Genomic DNA, 24,333 nt, shown 5'->3' with positions numbered 1-24,333 from the left:
CTGTTGGGCAAAACATCATAGTGGATGTGGCAGAGTATTGGTTGGTTTGCAAAGCAGTCATTTTCAACCATCTCTTTTATCATCTTCCATTGCAGAGGCCAGGAAAGTGAAATACTCACCTTTGCAGCCTTCTTGCAGCTGGATTGGCCATGTTACACAGTTTTAGCCAATGAGAACTTTCTGGGAAAGTTCAAAAATCTATTGGTATTGACTTTTTCTCTTCTTCCTATTTTGAGTGTGGACATAATACCTGGGGTTGCAAGAGTCACCTTGAAACTGAGCGAAAGGCCAAGAATATCTCAGAGACTAAACTCTCGCAGTGTTGGCCCTGCCGATCCTCTACCAGCAGTCAGCTAATCTGAAAACAAATTATAGCTCTATTTGTTTTAGTGTCTTTTGGTTGGTTTTCTCTTACTTGCAGCTAAAATCATTCCCAATATGCACAATGGGTTGTTTTCTTTTTTTTATTTTAGATTAGTCAGTTGTGCTAGACTTGGAATCAGCCTCTTTTGGTGTGCAGCTTTACTGCCCTTTGGTGATGGCAAGTCAATCCTTTTATTCTCATTCATGGGTACTACATGCAGATGCCAAAACACAAAAAGAGAGAGTGTGTAGACTGAAGATGCAGGAACTGGGGGAAAGCAACAAATTTGTCTCCTTTCATCAGAGGGAGTTCTTATTTTGGAAATATAGCATTTATTTTCTGAGAACTCTGAGGACTGTGCATTTGGCAAGGTCTATTCATTTTTCATCTTCCCAGCTAATGTCTTTAGGGAGGAAAAAGATAAATCTGAATGTCAGCAGGATACATATGGAGCTGAGGGCCACAGTTACTAATTAAGTCCTCTCCAAAGACCCATTTTGATGTCTTGACATAGGAGATAAACAGACTACCCAAAGATGTCTTTTTTTCTCCCCTAGCATTCAAAAGACCCCAGATTGGGACATGATCCTCAGGCAGGTTGATGCATCAAACCTGGATGAGCCCAGAGACCTCAGCCTCCCACTTCTCCTTGAATGCTACTCCATATGGGATTTGGGGGCCAGATTGCTTGGACCTCTCATCTGTAAAAGGAGGTGGTTTAACCGTCACAATTATGGGACTGATTTCTGTATTAAAGCAAAATTATACCAATAAGATATCACTATGTTACTAATTTGTTACAAAGGTAGTCATCTTCTTGACAAAAAAAAAAAAAAAAAGAAAAAGAAAAAAGAAAATCTGTATTACTGATCTTCAGGCCCCAAACAGGAAAAAACCTGCTGCCATATGTGGGGAAGAAGAAAAAGCTCTCTAAGGAGGGCTAAGCTGAATTAAACCCATTGTCAATTGAAAATTCAAATTTTAGCCCCGCATTGGGATCTCTGCTCCACGGGAAGCCTGCTTCTCCCTCTCCCACTCCCCCTGCTTGTGTTCCCTCTCTCACTGTGTCTCTCTCTGTCAAATAAATAAAATCTTAAAAAAAAGAAAATTAAAAAAAAAAAAAAGACCCCAGATTACCTTGTGTTAATGAGAGTGGTAGAAGAGGGCTAACATACTGACACAGCCCCCGCATCATGCTGGCTAGATGGCAAGGTCCTGGTTCTCTGATAATAACTGGTTTAAGGGGATAAGTATTTTATTGCAGTGCTACTGAGGAAACAGAATTCCGATCAGAGCAGGCCCTGAAGTGATTTGAGTATTGCAAACTAACCTTGCCAGAAATCAGAATGTCATTTTCTTGAAGCTTAAAGGGAGAGAAAAGTAATTTGAGAAACACACAATCCTTCAAAAGGTTCTCCTTTGCTTTCCTGAGGTTCATATTTCCATATTTCCATGGAGTCTAACAGGGTGATGGTTTAAAAAAATCTGTTTATCCTCTGTTTTTCTAAAGGGTTCCCTCCGTCTCTTACTACATTGAGAACCTCCCAGGAAATTATCAGTGCTTTTCCCGAGTCTGGTTCTGCTCCTACCAGTCCCTGCCAAAATTAAGCCAAAATGATTCCAGAATCCATCTGTGAGAATAGATAAGAGTGTCTTTCCATTTATATCAGACAGCTGGATTCTGGCTTTGATGATTGGTCTGCGAAACAGACCAAACAGCAAAACAGAACTCACCTTTTTGTCAATTTTTTTTAACCCGAAGGCTAGTTGAGACTACACCAAGAGAGATGATTCTACATTTTTTGGCAGGAAAAGTACTTTAATATAGATACATAGTTTATTTCCCTAGGGGAAGAAGTTCAGATCAGCAAAATGGCCTATTTTCCATGAAATTTGTGCTTAAAAAATGGATATAAGTGCCTAAAATTTTTCAAATCTGGTCATGGACCAGATCATTTGGCAAATAATACTCAAACACTGCTATATTCTTGCTCTCTGAGGACCTTTTTTGCCCAAAGTTTCTCTCAATCCATCTTTCACTAGCTTACTTTTCAGGAAAAGTTAACAATGACTGAATTTTAAAATCTGATTTACATGTCTAAGCAGCACATTCTTAAGAGAGGCTATTTTTCTGCTTGGTTAAAGCAGAATGAAACATTTGCAATTTTGGATAGTCTCTGTTTAGGCTTAGGGGCTGCTGGTAGACTATTCTGTGTACATTGTAGACTGTTAGCGCATGAAGATTAAAAATGAAATTCACTGCGCAATATCTCATCAAATGCCAGAATGGAGTGGGTCAACCATGAGGATGAAATCAGGTCTCATTTCAGTAGTAGGTTCATTGGAGACAAGGAAGTAAATTATTCCAGTTTTGCTCCAGGATAAAAACAAACATTTATTTCATTAATTTTTGCAGAATGGAGGTGATATTCCATAATTTTTCCAGTTTTTTACAGCAAATTTCTTTTTTTAAAAAGATTTTATTTATTTAAGACAGGAGAGAGAGAGATAGAATGAGTGGGGGGGGAGGGGCAGAAGCAGGCTCCCTGCTGAACAGGGAGCCTGATGCAGGACTCGATCCCAGAACTCTGGGATCATGACCTGAGCTGAAGGCAACCGCTTAACTGACTGAGCCACCCAGGTGCCTCCTTACAGCAAATTTCTAACATTAGCTGCATATCTATAAAGTCTCTGATTATTAGAAGGTAATCTCTAGATGGCAGATGGAGTTTCTATTAGGTTATCATTGTGACGTCAGTAAATAATGATGCAATTTCCCAATAAAAAGGACCCATTTGGTAAATTTCCAAGACTGCTATATTCTTGCTCTCTGAGGACCTGAAGATTCTTTACCAGTTTGTTTATATTAAATTTGATTTGCATGATTGCAAGGAGGGTAGGCATCTTCCTCAAACTATAGATACAGGGACAAGCAATGTGAGTTGAAATAGAAACTAAACTCTCTTAGGAAATTTGATTGTGTCTACCAATACTATCAGCTTATCTCCCAATGTACTTGCCTTTATTTCTCTGTCCTCTCAATTCCTAATGGAAATTAGGATTAGGTAGAAGACATGCTGAATTGCTTAATGATAATAAAAGTTAAGACTTACTGGCAGATGGTGGAGGAAGGGGTCAAAAGGTTCAGAGAAGTGGAAATGTGAATAGTGGGCCAGAAACCCTAACACCTGATAATATTTTGCACGAGAGTGTGGAAGACAGTTTTCCCAGGTGATAAGGAATGTGCTGGTGGGAGGGGCATCAGAATCACCGAGAAGCTCTAAAGCTCTGTCGAACAGGCTAATAGAAGATGCTGTTATAGAACTGAGCTCCTGATAGCAAAGGGGGTGATGAAAATCTGAAATGTTAGAATCTAGGTGGCAAAGAGTTTAATTACCGGTAGAAAGATATAATTGTCACAATAGGTGACAAAGCAGAGTGGCAGCCAGGGGTCTCAATTTGCAGAGAGCTATGGAAATGCTGAATGGGATACAGTATTCCTAGAGGCAAGACAGATGGGCAGGCAGTCCATAAGTATACCACTTGATTTACACAATCAAAATAAACCAAAGACAGGTGATCAGGAAGCTCAGGGCAATAGCCCCACCAAAAGGCATGATCCACTGCTTAGTTTTTGGACCTATGCCGGTTCTCGGACTCCAGACTCATTGATTGAAGGAGAGGCCAGGGCCCTATGGGGAAGGATACTGCAACACCATGCTACATTTAATCAGTAGTATTTCTCTACATCTTTACCCCAGTGGACATAAAGACATTTACTAAGATATCTTGCATTGGGGGGAAAGGAGAACATCCAGGTTTTTGAGGATTGTTGGGCCCAGAGACTGATTTTCATTGGTATCTGGGGATCCAAAGTGCCACCATGATTCTCAGTGGGTGGTAAAAGGAGTCTTGCTTCAGGACTGGCTTACTGTGAGTCCACCTGGTCCATGGGCCTACATGGATCTTATTTCCTTGATCCTCCAATATGTAATTGGAAGGGACAGACTTGGCAGTTGGCAGAACACTCACATTGGTTCTGGACCTGTGAGGTAAGAGATTGCATAGAAAGGGAAGGTTGAGGGCACCTGGGTGGCGTGGTCGGTTAAGTGTCCAACTCTTGGTTTCAAATCAAGCCCCATGTCTGGTTCCATGCTCACTGTGGAGTCTACTTGAGTTTCTCTCTCCTTCTCTCTGCCCCTCCCACTCCTGCTCTGTCTCTGAAATAAATAAATCTTAAAAAAAAAAAAAAAGTAAGTTCAATTCTGTCTTTAAATCTTGCCCTTTCTCCACATTCCCTATCCCTGGCCCAGAGAGTAAATCAAAATAAATACCATGTTCTGTGGGGAAGATTAATGCCATTCTTTCACATACTTAATGCAGGGATGGTGTTCCCTCCCCAACCCCCATTTAGTCACTAGTCTGACCCCTACAGAAACTAGAGGTTTCACACTGAATGAAGTTTGTCTGCTAAATGTAGTTTGTTTGTTTCTTTCTTTCCGCCTTCCTTCTCTCCTTTCTTCCTTCCTTCCTTCCTTTCTTCCTACAGAACGACACAGCCCCTGGCATGTGGCATGCAGCCATTTGTTGAGCAGACATATTATTTTCCATCCCTCTTAGAAAGGAAGCCAATAAGCAGTTTGCATTCCCAGGAGACAGAGAAGAGTATACGTTTAGTTCAGATCTTTCCCAGGGTCAATGTTCACTCTTCGACCTTCAATCATGCTATAGTTGGAAGGGACCCACAACATTCGGACATCTTTAGAACATCACATTCTTCCACTGTATTGATGATATGGTAACTGGGCCAGATAAGCAAGAAGTGACTCCAGAGGGTAGAAGAAAAACCTACGTGCTCCAGAGGGTAGGTGATAAACCTATGAAAATTCAGGGGCTCTCAATGAAATTGGTAGGGGTCTGGAGTTAGGGGGCATACTATAACATCTAATTCCAAAATAAGGCATATTCTCACACCTCCCACTACTATTTTCCAAGCACAATGCTTGGAAAACCTCTTTGACTTCTGAAGGCAATACATTCCATATTTGAGAATGCTGCTCCATTGCCTTTAGTAAAGAACATGAACTGACAGTTTTAAATATAGGAGTCTGCAGGAGGTCTAGGTTATGAAGCAAACAGTCCTGCACCTAGACCATACAACCTGGCAGATCCTATAGTACTAAGGTATCTGTCGTGGGAAAGGACACTATATAGAGTTTATAGCAAGCTCCAAAGAAGAGTTACTATGTGGAACTCCAGGGTTCTAGAACAGCAGACTGCATTGTTGAAGTGTTCTATGCAATATAATAGCTACTAGCCACATATACTGCCAAGCACTTGAAGTATGGCTAGCGTTATTTCGTCTGTCTGTCTGTCTGCCTATCTACCTATCTACCTACCTATCTGACATTTTACTTAATTTAATTTTGGGGGATTTTAAAACAAGAGGAACAGAAAACATGAGTGGTTGCCTGGGGCTAAGGAAAGGGGCTCCAGAGGGTACAGGGGAATATTTGGGGTGATGGAACTGTCCTGTATATTGATCACTTACACGACCAACAGGTCAGACATTAGAGGATGATTTTACTGGATGTAAATTATAACTCAATCTTTTAAAAAAGCGACTGACAAGACAGCCAAAAATTTACTCTATGAGAAAAAAAAATAGGGCTTATGGTAAGTTTTCTCTCATGAACAGTAAAAAAAAAGGACTTTGGTCATAAACAAAGGGACAGTAAAATGAGAGATCTTCCATATACAAAATTTTAACAATGTTTTTAAGAAAAATATGCTTATGCAGAGGTAATACTTCTTTTTGTATTTGGTTTAATTAACTGGCACTTCTTTTCTGGGAATAAAAATGTTAGAAATAGTTATTTTTAAATTTCACAAAAGTTTCAGGTAATAAGCAAGGCATTAGAACAAAAGAGGGCTCGAAAACTTGTTCCGTAAGGCATTTGCTGTAAAAACACGTACTGCTTGTAATAAAAAAAAAGAAAAAAAGTATTTCTTTACAGTTAAAAACATGCAGTGAGTATTTGGACAAAATAGTCAAGTTTTCTTGAAAGAGGAAAATTAAAATGTAACATACTACCCATAAGCTACATATTTAGCTCAAACTAGATCTAAGTTGTTTAACAAGAGCTAATTTCCAGATATAATCTATGAATTTACACACTGGTATTTAGCGCCTCTTCAAAAATCTGTCTGTAAATTAAACAGTTAAGCAACATTGTTTTTGCCTTTAGAGCTTTTGCAGCTGCAGCAGATCATCTGGTAGTGCCTGCCTGACTGTAGAGGCAAATTTCTTGGTACTGCCAACTGCAGCATGGGCTCGTCAGAGAGAGGCTGCTGTCTAGGTTACTTTCCTTCTGGCCATTTACGGTGTGGGCATATCAGGTGCTTGCTCTCAGCCAGGAAGGAACACAATGTATTTCAAGTCTCTGAAAACTGAGGAGCCTAAAGTCGCACAGTGCTGTGTTTACTTCAAAGCAATGGTGCCAATCCGGGAGGGTCCTCAGCAGGCTGATTTTTAAAGTGCCTCCTTTTTGGTTTAGGATTCTACTTCCTCCCCATCACTTTCATCATTGCTGTCATTCTCTTCCTTGTCTTCTCCCCTCTTTAAGCTTTTTCAGATATTTACTAGCTAAAATCATCTTGGGTAATAAATCTGCAAGAAAGTAAAAAGTTTCCGATTCCTCTGCAGTATTTCACAAGTCATTGAGTGCTTCCTTTTCTTTTTCACTGCCATGTCTCTAGGAATAGGTGGCTAGATATTGAACAAAGAGTTCCACAGCCTTGGCCATGGACACCCTGCACCTCCTGGTTGATGGTGAACACCTGGGGGGCGGGAGGAGGGAGCTCTTCATGATGACTCGGATGTGGGACATGTGTCGCTGCTCCCCGCACTTGTCTCTGTGGCAACCGCCTCCGCCATTTTCTCTACCTCCCGCATGAGGTCTGCTGGGACCTGCGGTGAGCGTGTGAGACCAGCATGGAGGGTGTGGGCTCATTTTACTTAATTTTAATTAACTTAAATTTAATCATAAATAGTCTCATGTGGTCATTGGCTACTGTACTGGACAATGCAGTTCTAAAGCAAGTCCATTTCATCTGTAGCACAGATTTATACCATTCAGAAAGCAGTTCCTGCTTTCTGGTTGGATCTGGTAGAGATAGAGTATCTGACCCTGGGTGGTAAGTCATGTGTGACGAGAACTAATCTTCATGTCCTGGGTTTTCTCACCTGTTGAGTCATGAATTTGGGGGGTTGGGGAGCTCAGTAGTACTCTTATAAGATGGTGGAAGTGGTCCATCCCAGATTAGGCATGAGAAGGGTTAGTGGACATGAGTTAGCTTCACGGGTAGATGGCCTAGACCACTGAATGCCATCTGCTCTCATTGTACTGATGCCTCTCCTTCAGCTCAGACCCATAGCTGTTTGGTGTGTACCTTTGGAAGCAATTGTAGTTGGTGATGGAGACTGAGCTTGTTTACCATTGGGTCAGTTTTATGTGTCAGTATGAGCTGAAAATGGACTGATGTTACTCTACAACCCAATGAGGAGTGACTTTGATAGATGTCAGTATGGAAAATCTTCCCAATGGGTAAAGCCCTGGGTTGTGCAGGTGGTCATTCACTTTGTGTTGAAGGAGATAGTCCAAGGGAAGACTATACATGGATTCATGGGTATAAACAAATCATCTGGCTAGTTGGTAATGGCCCCGAAAGGAAAAATTATTGGGAGGGACAGGGGACAAGGAAGACTGAGGAAGAAGGATGTAAATGGGTTGAATAGAATAGTCCTAAAGTATGAAAACTTGTTTTTGCCTACCACAGAGCATCAACCACAGACCTGGCACTGACTAACTAAGTAGACAGGATGCTTCGATTATTTAAAGTCAGTCAGCCTCTGTCATTGGCTCTACTGGTTCTAGCAAATTGGACACCGTAGTAGAGTCTCCACTGTGGAAGAGATGGAGGCTATGCATGGGCCCAACAGCATGGGCTCCTGGCTACCAAGGCTGACTGCTCTTGCCAAATACCCAACCTGCCAGCAACAGAGACATGGCTGTTCTATGGCGTTAACCCTCAGGAAAATTAACCAGGCATTAGGTTGCAAGTTTACTACTTTGGACTTTTAGCCCAGAAGGGTCAGTGATTCATCTTGACTGGAATTAACACACATTTTGAGTATATGCTTGCCTTTCCTTGCTGCAGAGCTCCAGACAGCACTACTCTCCAGGGTCTTACAGAGTATTTAGTCCACTGACATGGGATCCACATGAGATTGCCTTAGACCAAGAGACCAAATTTAGAGCAAAGGAGGTATGGAAGTGGGCTTATGACCATGAAATCCACTGGCCATATCACATACTGTGTCATCTAGAAGCTTTTTACCTAATAGAGTCACAGAATGGTCTCTTAGAGACACAGTTGAGGTGCCTACTTGGAGATGACTCCTTTAGAGGATAGGGCACCATTTTCCAGGATATGCTATATACCCTAAATAAAGACAATTATCTGGTACCATGCCCCCAGAAAGCATAATACATGAGTCAGAATCATGGGGTGGAAGTAGGAGTGGTCTCACCATTCCCAATTCACTTGAAAATTTTGCATTTCCTGCTTCCATAATTATAGGCTGTGCAGGTATAGTGATTTTTTAAAAAGTACTCTGTACATCCAGTGTGGAGCTGGACTCACCACCCTGAGATCAAGAGTCGGATGCTCTACCAACTGAGCCAGCCAGGTGCTCCTAGAGATCTTGGTTCTCAGAAGAGGAATGCTTACTACCAAGGGGCACTCAGTAAGATTTCCACTGGTGTCTAAACTATGTTTTGTTTGTTGGGTTCCTTTTGCCCAGAGACCGTTAGGCAGGGATAAGAGTTATACTGGTGGATGATATCAGCAGGCTCTTGGTAAGCATACTGTTCCTGCCTTGCAGGTGGCCACCATCTTGCTGGGTTCCCGTGTGGCAGAGAGAGGAAGCTCTGGTGTCTCTTCCTCTTCTTATAAAGGCACTAATCCCATCATGGGGCTCTACCCTCATAGCTTCATCCAAACCTAATTAGCTCCCAAAGTTCCCATTTCCTAACACCATCACATTAAGGATTAGGGCTTTAACATGTGAATTTTGGGGGGACACAAACATTCAGTCCATAACACCTGGTAAGAAGAGCATGTGGGATGGAGAAATTATGGTCATCTTTGGAAAATACAGTTTGCTTACACACCATATTACTTCCTAAGATTTCCTCTCTTCTGTATCTACTTATCTGTGTACTAGTGCCCGACTGCTTTGGGTGTTAGGATGAGAGACTATTTTTTCTTATATATTTGTTGAAACCAACCAAAGTGAATGTGTGGGATTCCTCTGCAAAAAACCAGATGCCCATAATGAGGACAAATGACAGGATATCTCGCTTCTCAGTTCTGTCATGATTGTGTTCACTTCCACTTGGGGCTCATTTCCCAATTGGGCCAGGACACTGCTTAGATATCAGTCCTTAACTTTGCATGTAGACATTTGATATTTTAAGATTATTCAAGGACAGTTAGTTATTGTTAGTAGATAATCTCAATTATCCCTCAAACTTTGATTCTTAGAACAATGAGAAGGAAGCAGGAGGCAGGCAAAAAACTATGATTTTCATGAGTCAAAATAGTAGTTGCATAAATTTAGAAACCTCATGTCAACATCACCATCAAAATAGAGAAAGAAAGCAAATACTACCACATCTTCTGCCTCCCTTATGCCTAAGCACTCTTCTTTATCTCTACTTCTAAGAATGGAATAAAGCAAGCATCTGGGCATGAGACAACATTCTTAAGAAAAATCAAGACTTAAATGTGGGCTCAGACTACAGACAGAAGAGAGATACAGTGGGTTCTGGAAAATGATTTTCCTAATATCTCAATATGAATAATGAAATGGGGGCATAACAACAACATCTGGAATGCATGTAATTCCACATTCCAAATGAGTATACTTTTATTCTTTTTTAAAGATTTATTTATTTAGGGGCACCTGGGTGGCTCAGATGGTTTAAGCATCTGCCTTTGGCTCGGGTCATGATCCCAGGACCCTGGGATCGAGCCCCACGTTGGGCTCCCTGCTCAGCGGGGAGTCGGCTTCTCCCCCTGCTCATGTTCTCCCTCTCTCCCTCTGTATCTCTGTGTCTCAAATGAATAAATAAAAAATCTTAAAAAAAATAAAGATTTATTTATTTATTTGAGGTTGGGGGGAGGGACAGAGGGAGAAGGAGAGAGAGAGAGACTCAAGCAGACTACCCCTTGAGCCTACATAGAGCCTGATGTGGGGCTTGGTCTCATGACCCCAAGATCCTAACCTGAGCCAAAATTGAGTCGGATGCTTAACTGACTGTGCCACTCAGGCACCCTGCAAATGAGTACACTTTTAAATCAATAATTTGGATTTATTTTCCAGGAAGTTCATTTACTGTTTTTTCCTGCCCCTCCCCCCCCACCATATATATCACATTCTTTTTGATTGCTTAAAACTTTCTAGCATTTTGGAGTTTGGATTTTTCAGGGATATGTTTAACAAAATGAGGATTTTTGGGTGAAATGTGTCAAAACGAGTAGGAAAAATATTGATGGCCTATTGCTTTAGTGTGAAGAGGCAGTGACATTCCTGGGCAGGATGTGGTCACAGGCAGATTTTGTGCCATGAACCTTGTGTGTGTGTGTGTGTGTTTGAGAGAGAGAGAGAGAGAGAGAGAGAGAGAGAGAGAGAGATTCATGGAGATACCCAAAGCTTTAGTCACACTGAATGCATTGTTTGGGGCTTGTTCTTGATCACAGGGAGCAATTTTCTATTTGCAAATGGAAGGTGGAAAATGTTTTACATTTAGATTCTGAAAGCAATCTTGTCTTGACATAAGCAAGATACCAAACCCTGCCATTTCTGCTCAAGAAGAAACTGGCTTGCTCCCTTTGGGGTACACCACTGCCGAGGTACAAAGTCTGACCCCTATGCAGATGTTTTCTAGTGCTTTGTGTTGTTCTGCTTGGAACATCTGTGAAGCAACATTTATCTTTATATAAGCTCTTTCAGATTCCTTTTAACTGACTTTGGAGGCTTAATATTTCTTCATAGTGGGAAGGAATTATTTGACAATTAGAAGTTTCACAAATATCAGCTCGAAGTTGATTTTTTTTTGTTTGAATAAGGAAAGTAAAATTAATATCAGGTTATACTTCTGATTTCTCAGCAAAATTCTTTCAATAATTTTTATATAAATACTAACATTTTTGGCAGGTACTTTAAGTTCTTAAATATATTACTTCACTTGCTTTTCTTCATAGTCCTATATGAAGTAGGTACTTTAGCTCTATTTTACAGGTGAGGAAATCAGTCACAGAGAGGTTAATAAAATCAATTAAGGTCACCAATGTAATGAGTGGCTGAGCCTAGAGCTAAGCCTAGATCTGTTTGATGTCCAAGACCAAGCTTTTTCCATTTTAAGACATTGCTTCTCAAGTCACTAAGTTGTACATTTTCTTACAAGTCCACAAATCACCACTTGAATGAAACAAGTGATGGATTCAGTGAATCTGGCTTCTCTTCCTTCTGGGTCATGGCAAGAATACATTTCTAAGTCTGCCAAGGAGTTAGTTATGGCCAGGTAACATTTCTAAGTCTGCCAAGGAGTTAGTTATGGCCAGGTAATTGAGTTCTGGTTGATAGACTATACAGAGAGAAGTTGTGTGTGTGTGTGTGTGTGTGTGTGTGTGTGTATGTGTGTGTATTATATTTATATATTTAATTTCCAGGCCTGGTCCATAAAATCTTCTGTATGGTTCTCTACATTTTCTTCCCCCATATTCCAGGGAATGGCAACATCCAGGGCCACCTTGGAAACTTGGAAACTGTGCTGTTTGGAAGATGGCAGAGCCTCTGTCTGTCTGGGTCCCTGCATGACTACATGGAGTGGATTTCTCTCCTGGTGACAACTGGATTTTATGTGAGTAAGAAGCATTTATTGTGAGATTTTGGAATTTGTAGGCTAGCATAGCTAGTGTTGATTTCACAGTACTAATTCCTGTATTAGTTAAGTGGTGTGCTGTTGTAACAGGAACTTAAAATGTGTGACATTGGCTTAGCAGTTAAATATCAGAAACAAATTACAGAAACACTGGAATTCTGTCTTATGCAATGACAATGTTTTTGGTAAATTCTGAGGCTGAGAAAACTTGACATCAGATCTTGTCACTACCCAGACTCTAGCTCCAGGGTACAAGACTGAGAAGTAATTTGTTAGGAGTGTGTATTGGTTGTAACTGGCTGCCACCAGCAAAAACGTTGCAAGGAAGAGATGAGCCCAGGAAAGATGGCTGGTTTGGATGGAGAGATTGAAGGGAATGGAGAAAGCCCAGAAATCAAACACCTTAGAAAGCTGGAAAATTTCACTCTGCTGGACCCCTAAACAGTAAAAGTAAGATAGAAATATTTTGAGTCACGGAGATCCATTAAAAATCAGCCTTAGGTAAAAATTCTTTCAATAATAGCCATTATTTGCATATCTAAAAACTCACTGATGTGCTATGCTAAATTTAACTAAATTGATTATTAACCTTGAGATCTTTAGTGGCATAAAGAACTGCCAGAAGTTATGAAATTTGAATTTCATAAAAACACATCCTAGATCAAATTCTTAGGTAGAGTCCCCCATATGACTAAGCAAACCACAGTGGTGGTTAGTGGTGGTGATATTTTTCCCCTCACTTCACCAAAAAAATACATGAGTTACACACTCAGTTATTGAGCACTTCCCGTAAGCCTGGTGTAACCATAATGAGACCCAAATTGGGTGTACAAAAGCAGAGGTGACACAGAGCCAAAATCCAAAGTAAAGAATTAAGAACTGCCAAAAGAGAGAGAAAATGTTACAGGATTTCAGGAGTTGAAACAACTATCAGCTGGAACATTTATAAAAGACTCATGTCAGGCAGAGCATTTGACGTGGGTTTCAAAGGACAGGTAGAACTTTGATACATATCAACAGTGGTGGGCAAGGACATTGTAGGTGAGCAGCAAGGCAGGGTGAAAGCCATGACATGGGAAAGCATCCTTTTGGACTGCCATGTATTTAGATTTAAAACATACACTAGACAGCGGAGGACCCTGGATTTGACACTGAGAATGTGTTCTTCAGGTGTATGTTAATGTGGGGACTTTCCAGTATTAGCAGCAATTGTAATAGTATGTATATTAGGCCTATGGTTGGGACTAGGAGAGCAGAATGTAACATCATTTGCAGAGAGAATAAAATGGAGAAAGAAGGCCTGTTTTGCAGAGCATCCCAATAGTCTCGGCAGTGGGAAGGCCAAAGATGGACAGATTACAGAAGAGACTGGCTCAGGAAATGCCTGAATATAGGAGACAGAGGCTAGGTTCAAGATGTAGGAAGAAAAATTGGTGAGCCTTGATTTCTCAGTCTGTCCATTCATATGGAAAAGTAAGAATGCACTGTATTTTGTAAGAATTTTGTGAAATCCAAAATGCTGAACTGGTCATAATCTCTCTCAGGTAAGATAAGGAATAAAATGTTAGAAATACAGAGGCACTATAAGGAAGGAGCTAGATAGGGCAAACATCTCAAGATTAAGCGTGTTCTGCTGCCTTAGTGTAAAAGTCTCTAAATTTGGGGCTCCTGGGTGGCTCAGTCGGTTAAGCATCCAACTCTTGACTTCAGCTCAGGTCATGATCTCAGGATTATGAGATCGAGCCCCACATCAGGCTCTGTGCTGGACATGGAGCCTACTTAAGATTCTCTCTCTCCCTCTCCCTCTGCCCCTCCACCCCCTTCCCGTTCTCTTTCTCCCTCTCTTTAAAAAAAAAAAAAAAAAAAGTTTGGTGATAGTTAAGGAGAATCAGGTGTGTGTGTATACAGATACATGTACAGTTAACTACTGATATTTCTAAATCATGGTTGCTATAGGGAATTATGATTGTTCAATTTAAAGTTATTAAAATGTTTCTCACAAGAAGAGTGCTCCCAGCTACTGTCAGCTTAGGGCAAGCAGGGGACCCCGGAGTTGGAAAGCCACAGTGGTGGCCTGGGCCCATCCCAGCAACTGAAGCAAGACGGCCACCGGCAGGTGACAAGATCTGTCCAATTCACATCTAGTCACAGAGCAAAGACCCCACCCCACTGTGGTAAGAGGTGGAGACACAGGGAGGTGTCCTGCACAGGGAGTGGAATGCCTAGGGAGTGAGAAAGAAAAAAAAAAAAAAAGAATCTACCAAGGCCAGTATAACCTTAATGTGAAAACTGGACTAGGGCTGGTAAAAAGGAAAAATATACATCAGCCTCAATCATGAATGTAAATGCAAAAATCCTAAGTGAAATCTTAGTGAATGAAATCCTAAATAAGCTATTATTACATTAAATTCAGTGCTAATAAAAAAATCAGAGCTGTATTAATTAAAGTGAAGTTAAACCATTAGACAAAGAAGGCCTCAGTGATTTACAGAGCACTGAGACTTGTTCCTGTTTTATGTGAATGATGCAGGGTAGTGCTCCAGGTTAGTTAGCCATGTCACGTATTCTATCAGTGTTTCATCGATGGTGTTGCTTCATTATCTCTTAGGCAGTACGTTTCGAACATTAGTGCAAATTGGAATGACCTAGAGAGCTTTAAAAAAATTCAGCCTGCTGGGTACCCCCTCAGACTTTTTGATTTTGTAGGTTATGAGTGGGGCCCGAGAATTTGCCTCTTAAAAAAAATTCTGGGTGTTGATGATGGGACCATATTTTTACTGAAACATCAATATCATCTATGTGGTTTACAAAATGAGTCACCATGGGTTGTGGGTCACAGAAGAGGTAAAAAAGAAGATGGACATATCTGATTACTATCTTGAGGTAAAAGGAGTTACACATGTTAGTTTCCTTCTCATTTTACTGGTAAGAACCTAGTCACCCAGTCAGTTACATCTAACTGCATCCAACTGCAAGGTGGTCTAGAAAATGTGGTCTCTAGACAGTGGGGTGCTGGAAAAATCTCTTCCAATTCTGTATTTATTGATATCACACTGGTAGCTTGAAATTTGCTGTAGTGTAAATACAGCAAAGAAACTACAAATGCTACAAATCAGGGCTCCCCCCAATGCAAAGGCCAGTTGCCAAACATTTACCAGACTCTGCAGTTTATAATTCAGTCACCACATTCAGTTTCAACTCTATTACAATGAATAGGGGAGAGATCAATAAATAAATTTTGATGGACAATTAGTAGCTTCTGGTATAATGACCTACTAGGTTCTGTTCTTAAAATGCAAGGGTAGATAAATATCCACTAAATAATGACCTACCCAGAAAAATCTCTTAAAAATAGGTTAAATTAATGTAATGAATTACATGTGGTTATCTCAATAGATGTAGAAAATGTGCCTAATAAAATTTAACACACGTGTATGATAGATTCAATCAGCAAACAGGAGCAAGAATCTTGGTAGAGTGTTGAGGAAAAACTTTTCTTCTACTCCCTTAGTTTAAGTAATTGAGGGCTTGGAAATTAAACTGATGAAAGATCAGGAAGAGAAAAAAACAAAGTTATCCATGTATCCATATAAATAGAAGTTCATAGAAAAGGTAGTTCAAAATGATGGTAAGAATTTGGGGCTTATATCCCATCTTGATAGGGGAAGGGCGTGAGAAAACAAATGACTTTTAGGAACGATAAATAGGCCTTTTGGAGAATAGATGGGAGATATGATAGTTCTGTGATAATTGCCTACCTAGGCAATTTCTTATCTCAGTGCTACTTTCTTATGCTTGGTGATGGGAGTTAAACTTCCCTGGTTGCAAAATTCCTGGGGAAATGCTTTATGACAGTTGACTTCTTTCAGGAGACTCTGCTTTTAGGCTGTTAAGCCCTAAGAGGAGCTCAGGAAAAAAAAGAAAAAGAAAAAGAAAAAAAAAATTCTTCCTGCGTCTGTTGATTCTAAAATGTCATCAGCCCAAAATAATCATGCACAGTCATATATTCTGGATCCCTTCAAGAGGATCTATATATAGAAAACCTGCAGCAAATATAAGGATACATCTGTTTTTAAAAGCTTTGGCCTAAAAATCACAAATCATACTTCTGTTCACATTCCGTTTACTAGCATTTAGTCACATGGATAAATCTAACTGCAAGGGAGGCTGGGAAATATTATTCTGGAATATCAATACAGGAAAACAGTTAGCAGGCTCTGCCATATCTTCTTCCTTGCTTATATCTCTCTGTGGTACTTGGCACCACCAATCATACATATTGACTTGTTAATTTGTTTATGGTGTGCCCTCTTTACTAAAATGTAACTTCTATAAGGGCAAATAACTTTATTCAGTACGTCAGTGTATCTGTAGCCCAGTAGGTTACCTGGAATATGGTAAACATTCAGTAAATACTGATTTAATGACTATATTGAATGACTATAACAGATATTATATCAAAAATTAATGCAAAGCCTCATCCTTCCAGAAAGAGGACTCTAAGTCTTGATTCCAGCTGACTGAGAGAATGATGGTGCCAGGTAGAAACATAGAGAAGAAGGAGAGAGTTGATTTTTTTCAATAAATATAAATGTGAATTTCTGTCAGTCAGATAGGGGTAGGCTCAGATAGGTTAGCTGGACAAGCGAAAGTCTAGGACTGGGTCCATAGTTGGTTATTATGCACATCATTGTTATAGGTAAAACTCTGAGAGAGGATGAGATTGTCAAGGGGGAGATGTACAAAGAATGGAGCAGAAACCATGGAGAAAGGGAGGGATGAGGAGCTTGTCGGAGGAGGCAGAGATCATGTGGTTCTAGAGATAAGCGAGTAAGCAGAGTAGTGAAAAATCAAGGAATCCACAAGAGAGAGAATTTCAAGACATATGACATCTTTATCAAGGTCTGTAGAGAGTTTTAACAAAGCAGAGGAAGAGAAACTGAAAGGGATCTGAGAAACATCATCTAGCTGTGTGATCAGGAAGACCAAGAGACCACAGATTTGGGTGAAGACTCTCGGACCCACCCTCTGTGTTAGTTTCCTATGCTGCTGTAAAAAAAATTACCACAAACTTGGTAGCCTAAAAGAACACACATTTGTTCTCTTACTGTTCTGGAAGTCAGAAATCTGAGATGGTTTTCATGGGGCTGAAACAAGGTGTCAGCAGGGCCATGTTCCCTCCAGGGGCTCTAGGAGGGAATCTGTTTTTTCCAGCTTCTAGAGCTACATTCTTTGCCTCATGGTCCCTACCTCTGTCTTTAAGGTCATTGGTGTGGTGTCTTCAAATCTCTCTCTTTTTTCCATTTTCACATTGCCTTCTTCTCTTCCATCTTCAGATCTCCCTATGTCTCCCTCTTAAAACAGTACTTATTATGTTTAGGGCTGATCTGGATAACCCAGGATAATTACCCTATCTCAAGATCCTTTAATCACATCTGCAAATTTCTTGTTACCATGTAGGGTAAGCAGTCACAGGTGCCAGTGATGAGGACCTGGATATTTTTGGCGGGACCTTATTCAGTCTACCATATTCTCCTTTGCCCAGTTTACTCTTTTTTTTTTTTTTTAAGATTTTATTTATTTATTTGACAGAGATAGTGAGAGCAGGAACACAAGCAGGGGGAGTGGGAGAGGGAGAAGCAGGATTCTCGCAGAGCAGGGAGCCTGATGTGGGACTCGATCCCAGGACCCTGGGATCATGACCTGAGCCGAAGGCAGACGCTTAACGACTGAGCCACCCAGGCGCCCCCAGCCCAGTTTACTCTTATAACAAAAAGGTCATTGAAAGAACAGCTCAGCAGAATGTTTGGAGGCAAAAGTGGGAAGAGGTTTGAAGTTGAGTAAGAAGAGATCTCAAGGAAACCATGTTTTTGGGAGTGGTGAATAGATAGGGCAGGAAGAGCAGCCATTTCAGGCGGAGGAAAACCAGAGTTTGTTTGTAGACGGAAGAGAAGGAGCCAATAGCGCTTTCACTGGAAGGAGAGACTAAGTCATTACTTACTGCTTAACCATAATCATGTGAATAGGGATCATGTTGATTTTGTTCACCAATACATTCCAAGCACTACAGGCACTACTTAATACATAGTATGCATTCAATAAAAATTTGTAGAATGAGTGAATCATTTATGAAGGAATCATGTAGATCTTTGTGCTCATTCTGAAGAACTAAAAAAACCATTGAAATCTACTTTCAGATGGTCTAACAACATATTAATTAACAAAGTACAAAAAAATTATGAGTGTCAAAATGTATTTATCAAACTCCAGAGCTACCCAAATACCTACAGAAATGTCATGGTTGTCAACCTTCCAAAGAGGCTGGGAGCTTGTTACCAAGCGTGTTCTACTGTGTCATCTCTGGTATCTTTCTTCTTTTTCAATTACACTACACATTTTCCATATCCTGATCAGAAGTTCAGAGAAATCTTTCATTAACTTATTTTTTGTATAATGTTTGTGTAGAGGTTGGAGCATTGATTTCATCATAAGGAAGACCTGAGGAAGTTTGAGTGAGACCTCTGAGGACTGCTATCTTTGACGCACCTTGGCAAATTACTTTGCCTCTCTGAACTTCAGTTTCTTCGTCTATAAGTGCAGATGATAATAATATCTACCCTGAAGAGCTGTGATGATTGGATGAGTTAATGCATTAAAAGTGCTCAAACTCTCAGTACATGTCAGTGTCTGTTGTTTTTACTACTACTACTACTAGAGATTTTTTGGCTCATGTTCCATGTATACGCATGAAAGAGATCTAGAAAGATGACTTTGTGCAACTTGGAGGTCATATAAATGCAGTTTTACAACATCAAAGAAGTTAAATCCTTCATAATGAAATCTGGCTTAGCCACCAATTTGGCCTTTAGCAAGTGATTTCATTTCTGTGGGCTTTATTGGCAAAATGAAGGGCTTTTATTGTATGATTTCCAAGGTCCTTTCCAGCTTTATTTTTCTATGAATATATTCACTGGACTTGTCCTTGTGTGTGTGTGGGGGAGGAATCATGACTTTTGATACCATTATTCCTAAAACCTGGCATAGTATCCAGCACTTTGTAGGCCTTCAATAAATATTTGTTACATAAATGAATAGCATAGTTGCACTGAAGTCCATCTAATGAAGGGAACCATGGATTGGGTTATTATTTTTACTACAAAGTGGATTTTTATGACTTGAGCTTATGTCTTAGGCTTTTTCTGTTCCTCATTATGAAAGGGAAGGGAGTAATGCTACCAAAGTAACACCACAGAGCAGGCATGGGGTGAAAATTAATCTATTATAATTGAGTCTCTGAGCAAAAATTCTAGTTCAAGGTCAATAACAACCATGAGTATTTTTCTGATAATGATTATGAATTAGCAGTGAATGACTTTGCAAATGAGAAATATATTCATAAATATAACAATACTTGAGAACTTAAAACTTGGATGAAAGTTTATTAATATACAACAGTATCAGCATCGTGGTGGCAGTGAATGAGAAGGGATTATTTCCATGCTTGGATGAAAGGTAAAGGCTGGAGGGAAAGACATTAACTATAGGAAGTGAGAAGGAGGGAAGTGGTCAAGAGGAAGCTTGGAGTGGACACTCAAAAGAATGGACTATAGGCAGCAACAGAGGGAATTATCCGAAATACTTGATACGGGTCTGGGCTTTCTGTAATCACATAGGATAGGATCTTGAGTCATTTTTTTTTAAATAGCAATTTTTTTTTAAATAGTCAGTGATCCCCAAATTCTGGATGATGGGAGACATACAAAACTATGGTATCTTTCAGTGAAACTCAATATAATAAACCTCCACTGATGGACAGCTATCATAGTTTGAATGCTTACATGGCAAAACAGACACTACTATATCCATTTCATGATGAGAAAATTGTAGTTCTGAAAGTTGATCAAGTACGTTTATTTTGAAAGGCAAAGGACTTAATCGTGAACTTAATTGTTTTGTCTAATGTCAAATCCTAACATGTTCCCATTACGGTATGTCATGGGTCTTTTGGTTCCATTTGTTCTGATAGTGCAATTCAGTGGGAGATTGCATTTACCGTGAAAAGGTCGCAAATTACCTCTAATTTCATTATTTCAAGATCCAATACTATCGCCAGGAGTAATGCCCAGTGATAAGATTGGGGACATCATAGCTCTAAGAAATGTCAGATAACATATTGTTGTTAAGGGATTTTCTAACAGAGCTTAGAACTATTTTGCCTTGTAGTCACCATTATTTTTTTAATGTAGGAATTACATTTAGTGATTTAGTGTTATCTTTTTTTTAAGATTTTTATTTATTTATTTATTTGACAGAGAGAGACACAGCGAGAGAGGGAACACAAGCAGGGGGAATGGGAGAGGGAGAAACAGGCTTCCCACTGAGCGGGGAGCCTGATGTGGGGCTCGATCCCGGGACCCTGGGATCATGACCTGAGCCGAAGGCAGACACTTAACGACTGAGCCACCCAGGCACCCTTAGTGTTATCTTTTTTACTTACATTTTTGTGCGCTTTTTAGTGCTAGAAAAAGTTGGGGAGTAGAATTTAAAATGTGGAAAAGTTTTGATGGTTTGGGAATGAAATAGAACAGGATATCAGAAATAGAGAAGATCACAAAATCTATGATTTTTGTTCCTAACTCAAACAAAAATTTCCTAAACCAAGTGTAATTGGTGACTAGAAATATATACCTTTCTCAACATCTGTATTTTTTCCCTTTACTTAAACATGAAAACTAAAATTAACTTCTAGAAATTCTGGATTTGGATTTTTGAGGCTAGCATTCTCTTTGATAGTGATTGCCTGACTAATCAAGCACCGAAATAATGTCCTCAATAATTAGTTAATTGTGGCATACTCAAGGCACTTGCCAGTCAATTGAGACACTTCTCTCTCATTTTGAGGGTGAAACATGTTGACTGCATTTCTAATTGGGCAGTTAAACGTGCATCCTTTCATTGACCATTTTTAGCTTACTAGGAATTTTATTTCCAAATGCTAGATGAAAAATGAGTGCAACTGAGTAGTTCCTGTATTTTTCCACTGTACCAGTTTATTTTCATTTAAGTTCTCATTTAAATTCTAAAGTGAGTAAAGAGTTAAATATTTTTTAAAAGGCATAAAAAACAGAAGAAAATACAAATAAACATCACACTTCTGGATGGCAAAGAAATACTTTAGTTTGGAAACAAAAGATTATATATAAGAAAATATTGACAGATCTGATAAAACAAGCTTTATGTATTTTTTGCCCGTTTCTCCCAAATTTATTGACATGCAATTGAAGTGCATAAATTTAAAGCATAAATCTGATCAGTTTTGACACATGAAATCATCATATGTCATTTGACTGGAAAAGTATCAACATAATAAAAATAATAAACATTCCATCACCCCTGAAACTTTCCTTGGGGCCCTTTGTAATAAATCTCACCTTCTACCTGTATTATTAAATACAGATTTGATTTCTCTCATTATTTTTTTTCACATCCTTCATTTTAATTTATTTATTGCAATTGTATTTTTAAAAAATTATTAACATAATGTATTATTTGTTTCAGGGGTACAGGTCTATGATTCATCAGTCTTTCACAATTCACAGTGCTCATCATAGCACATACCCTCCCAAATGTCCATCACCCAGCCACCCCATCCCTCCCACTCCCCTTCACTTCAGTAACCCTTAGTTTGTTTCCTGAGATTAAGAGTCTCTTATGGTTTGTCTCCCTCTCTGGTTTCATCTTATTTCATTTTTCCCTCTCTTCTCCTATGATCCTGTCTTGTTTCTCAAATTTCTCATATCAGTGAGACCATATGATAATTGTCTTTCTTTGATTGACTTATTTCGCTTAGCATAATACCCTCTAGTTCTAGCCACGTTGTTGCAAATGGCAAGATTTCATTTTTTGGATGGCTGCATAATATTCCATTGTATATATACACCACATCTTCTTTATCCATTCATCTGTCGATGGACATCTTGGCTCTTTCCATAGTTTGGCTATTGTGGACATTGCTGCTATAAACATTGGGGTGCATGAGCCTCTTTGGATCACTACATTTGTATCTTTGGGGTAAATACCCAGTAGTGCAATTGCTGGGTCATAGGGTAGTTCTATTTTCAACTTTTTGAGGAACCTCCATACTGTTTTCCAGAGTGGCTGCACCAGCTTGCATTCCCACCAACAGTGTAGGAGGGTTCCCCTTTCTCCACATCCCCGCCAACATCTGTCGTTTCCTGACTTGTTAATTTTAGCCATTCTGCCTGGTGTGAGGTGATATCTCATTGTGGTTTTGATTTGTATTTCCCTGATGCCGAGTGATGTTGAGCACTTTTTCATGTGTCTGTTGGCCATTTGGATGTCTTCTGCCCATTTCTTCATTGGATTATTTGTTCTTTGGGTGTTGAGTTTGATAAGTTCTTTATAGATTTTGGATACTAGCCCTTTCTCTGATATGTCAATTGCAAATATCTTCTCCCATTCTGTTGGTAGTCTTTTGGTTTTGTTGACTGTTTTCTTTGCTATGGAAAAACTTTTTTTTTTTAAAGATTTTATTTATTTATTTCACAGAGAGAGACAAAGCAAGAGCAGGAACACAAGCAGGGGGAGTGGGAGAGGAAGAAGCAGGCTTCCCGCGGAGCAGGGAGCCCGATGCGGGGCTCGATCCCAGGACCCTGGGATCATGACCTGAGCCGAAGGCAGATGCTTAATGACTGAGCCACCCAGGTGCCCCTGTGGAAAAACTTTTTATCTTGATGATGTCCCAATAGTTCATTTTTGCCCTTGCTTCCCTTGCCTTTGGCAATGTTTCAAGGACGAAGTTGCTGTGGCTGAGGTTGAAGAGGTTGCTGCCTGTGTTCTCCTCAAGGATTTTGATGGATTCCTGTCTCACATTGAGGTCTTTCATCCATTTTGAGTCTATTTTTGTGGGTAGTTTAAGAGAATGGTCCAATTCCATTCTTCTGCATGTGGCTGTCCAATTTTCCCAACACCATTTGTTGAAGAGACTGTCTTTTTTCCATTGGACATTCTTTCTTGCTTTGTTGAAGATTAGTTGACCATAGAGTTGAGGGTCCATTTCTGGGCTCTCTTTCTTTTCCATTGATCTATGTGTCTGTTTTTGTGCCAGTACCATACTGTCTTGATGATTACAGCTTTGTAATAGAGCTTGAAGTCCGGAATTGTGATGCCACCAGCTTTGCTTTTCTTTTTCAACAGTCTTCTGGCTACTTGGGGTCTTTTCTGGTTCCATACAAATTTTAGGACTATTTGTTCCATTTCTTTGAAAAAAGTAGATGCTATTTTGATAAGGTTTGCATTAAATGTGTAGATTGCTCTAGGTAGCATAGACATTTTCACAATATTTGTTCTTCCAATCCATGAGCATGGAACATTTTTCTATTTCTTTGTGTCTTCCTCAATTTCTTTCATGAGTATTCTATAGTTTTCTGAGTACAGATCCTTTGCCTCTTTGGTTAGATTTATTCCTAGGTATCTTATGGTTTTGGGGGCAATTGTAAATGGGATTGACTCCTTAATTTCTCTTCTGTCTTGTTGTTATTGTATAGAAATGCAACTGATTTCTGTGCATTGATTTTATATCCTGCCACTTTACTGGATTCCTGTATGAGTTCTAGAAGTTTTGGGGTGGAGTCTTTTGGGTCTTCCACATAAAGTATCATATCATCTGCAAAGAGTGAGAGTTTGACTTCTTCTTTGCTGATTTGGATACTTTTATTTCTTTTTGTTGTCTGATTGCTGAGGGTAGGATTTCTAGTACTATGTTGAATAGCAGTGGTGATAGTGGACGTCCCTGCCATGTTTCTGACCTTAGGGGAAAAGCTCTCAGTTTTTCCCCATTGAGAATGATATTTGCTGTGGGTTTTGTCATAGATGGCTTTTATGATATTGAGGTATGTCCTCTCTATCCCTACACTCTGAAGAGTTTTAATCAAGAAA

At 39.7% G+C, this 24,333-nt stretch overlaps 1 long non-coding RNA gene across 1 annotated transcript in view; it reads left to right on the top strand.

Moving 5' to 3' along the window:
* Positions 1-19,031, top strand: part of LOC113925647 — an 81,980-nt gene extending 62,949 nt beyond the window's left edge. The window contains exons 2-3 of the long non-coding RNA XR_003521014.1: positions 12,221-12,354; positions 18,841-19,031. This is a non-coding gene — a long non-coding RNA (uncharacterized LOC113925647). The remainder of the gene's footprint in view (positions 1-12,220; positions 12,355-18,840) is intronic.
* Positions 19,032-24,333: the final 5,302 nt, after the last annotated feature.

Source organism: Zalophus californianus, chromosome 2 (genome assembly GCF_009762305.2).
Source record: "Zalophus californianus isolate mZalCal1 chromosome 2, mZalCal1.pri.v2, whole genome shotgun sequence".
Classification (NCBI taxonomy): domain Eukaryota; kingdom Metazoa; phylum Chordata; class Mammalia; order Carnivora; family Otariidae; genus Zalophus; species Zalophus californianus.
The sequence above is the reverse complement of the archived record's forward strand: the minus strand, read 5'-3'. Positions and strand labels throughout refer to the sequence as shown.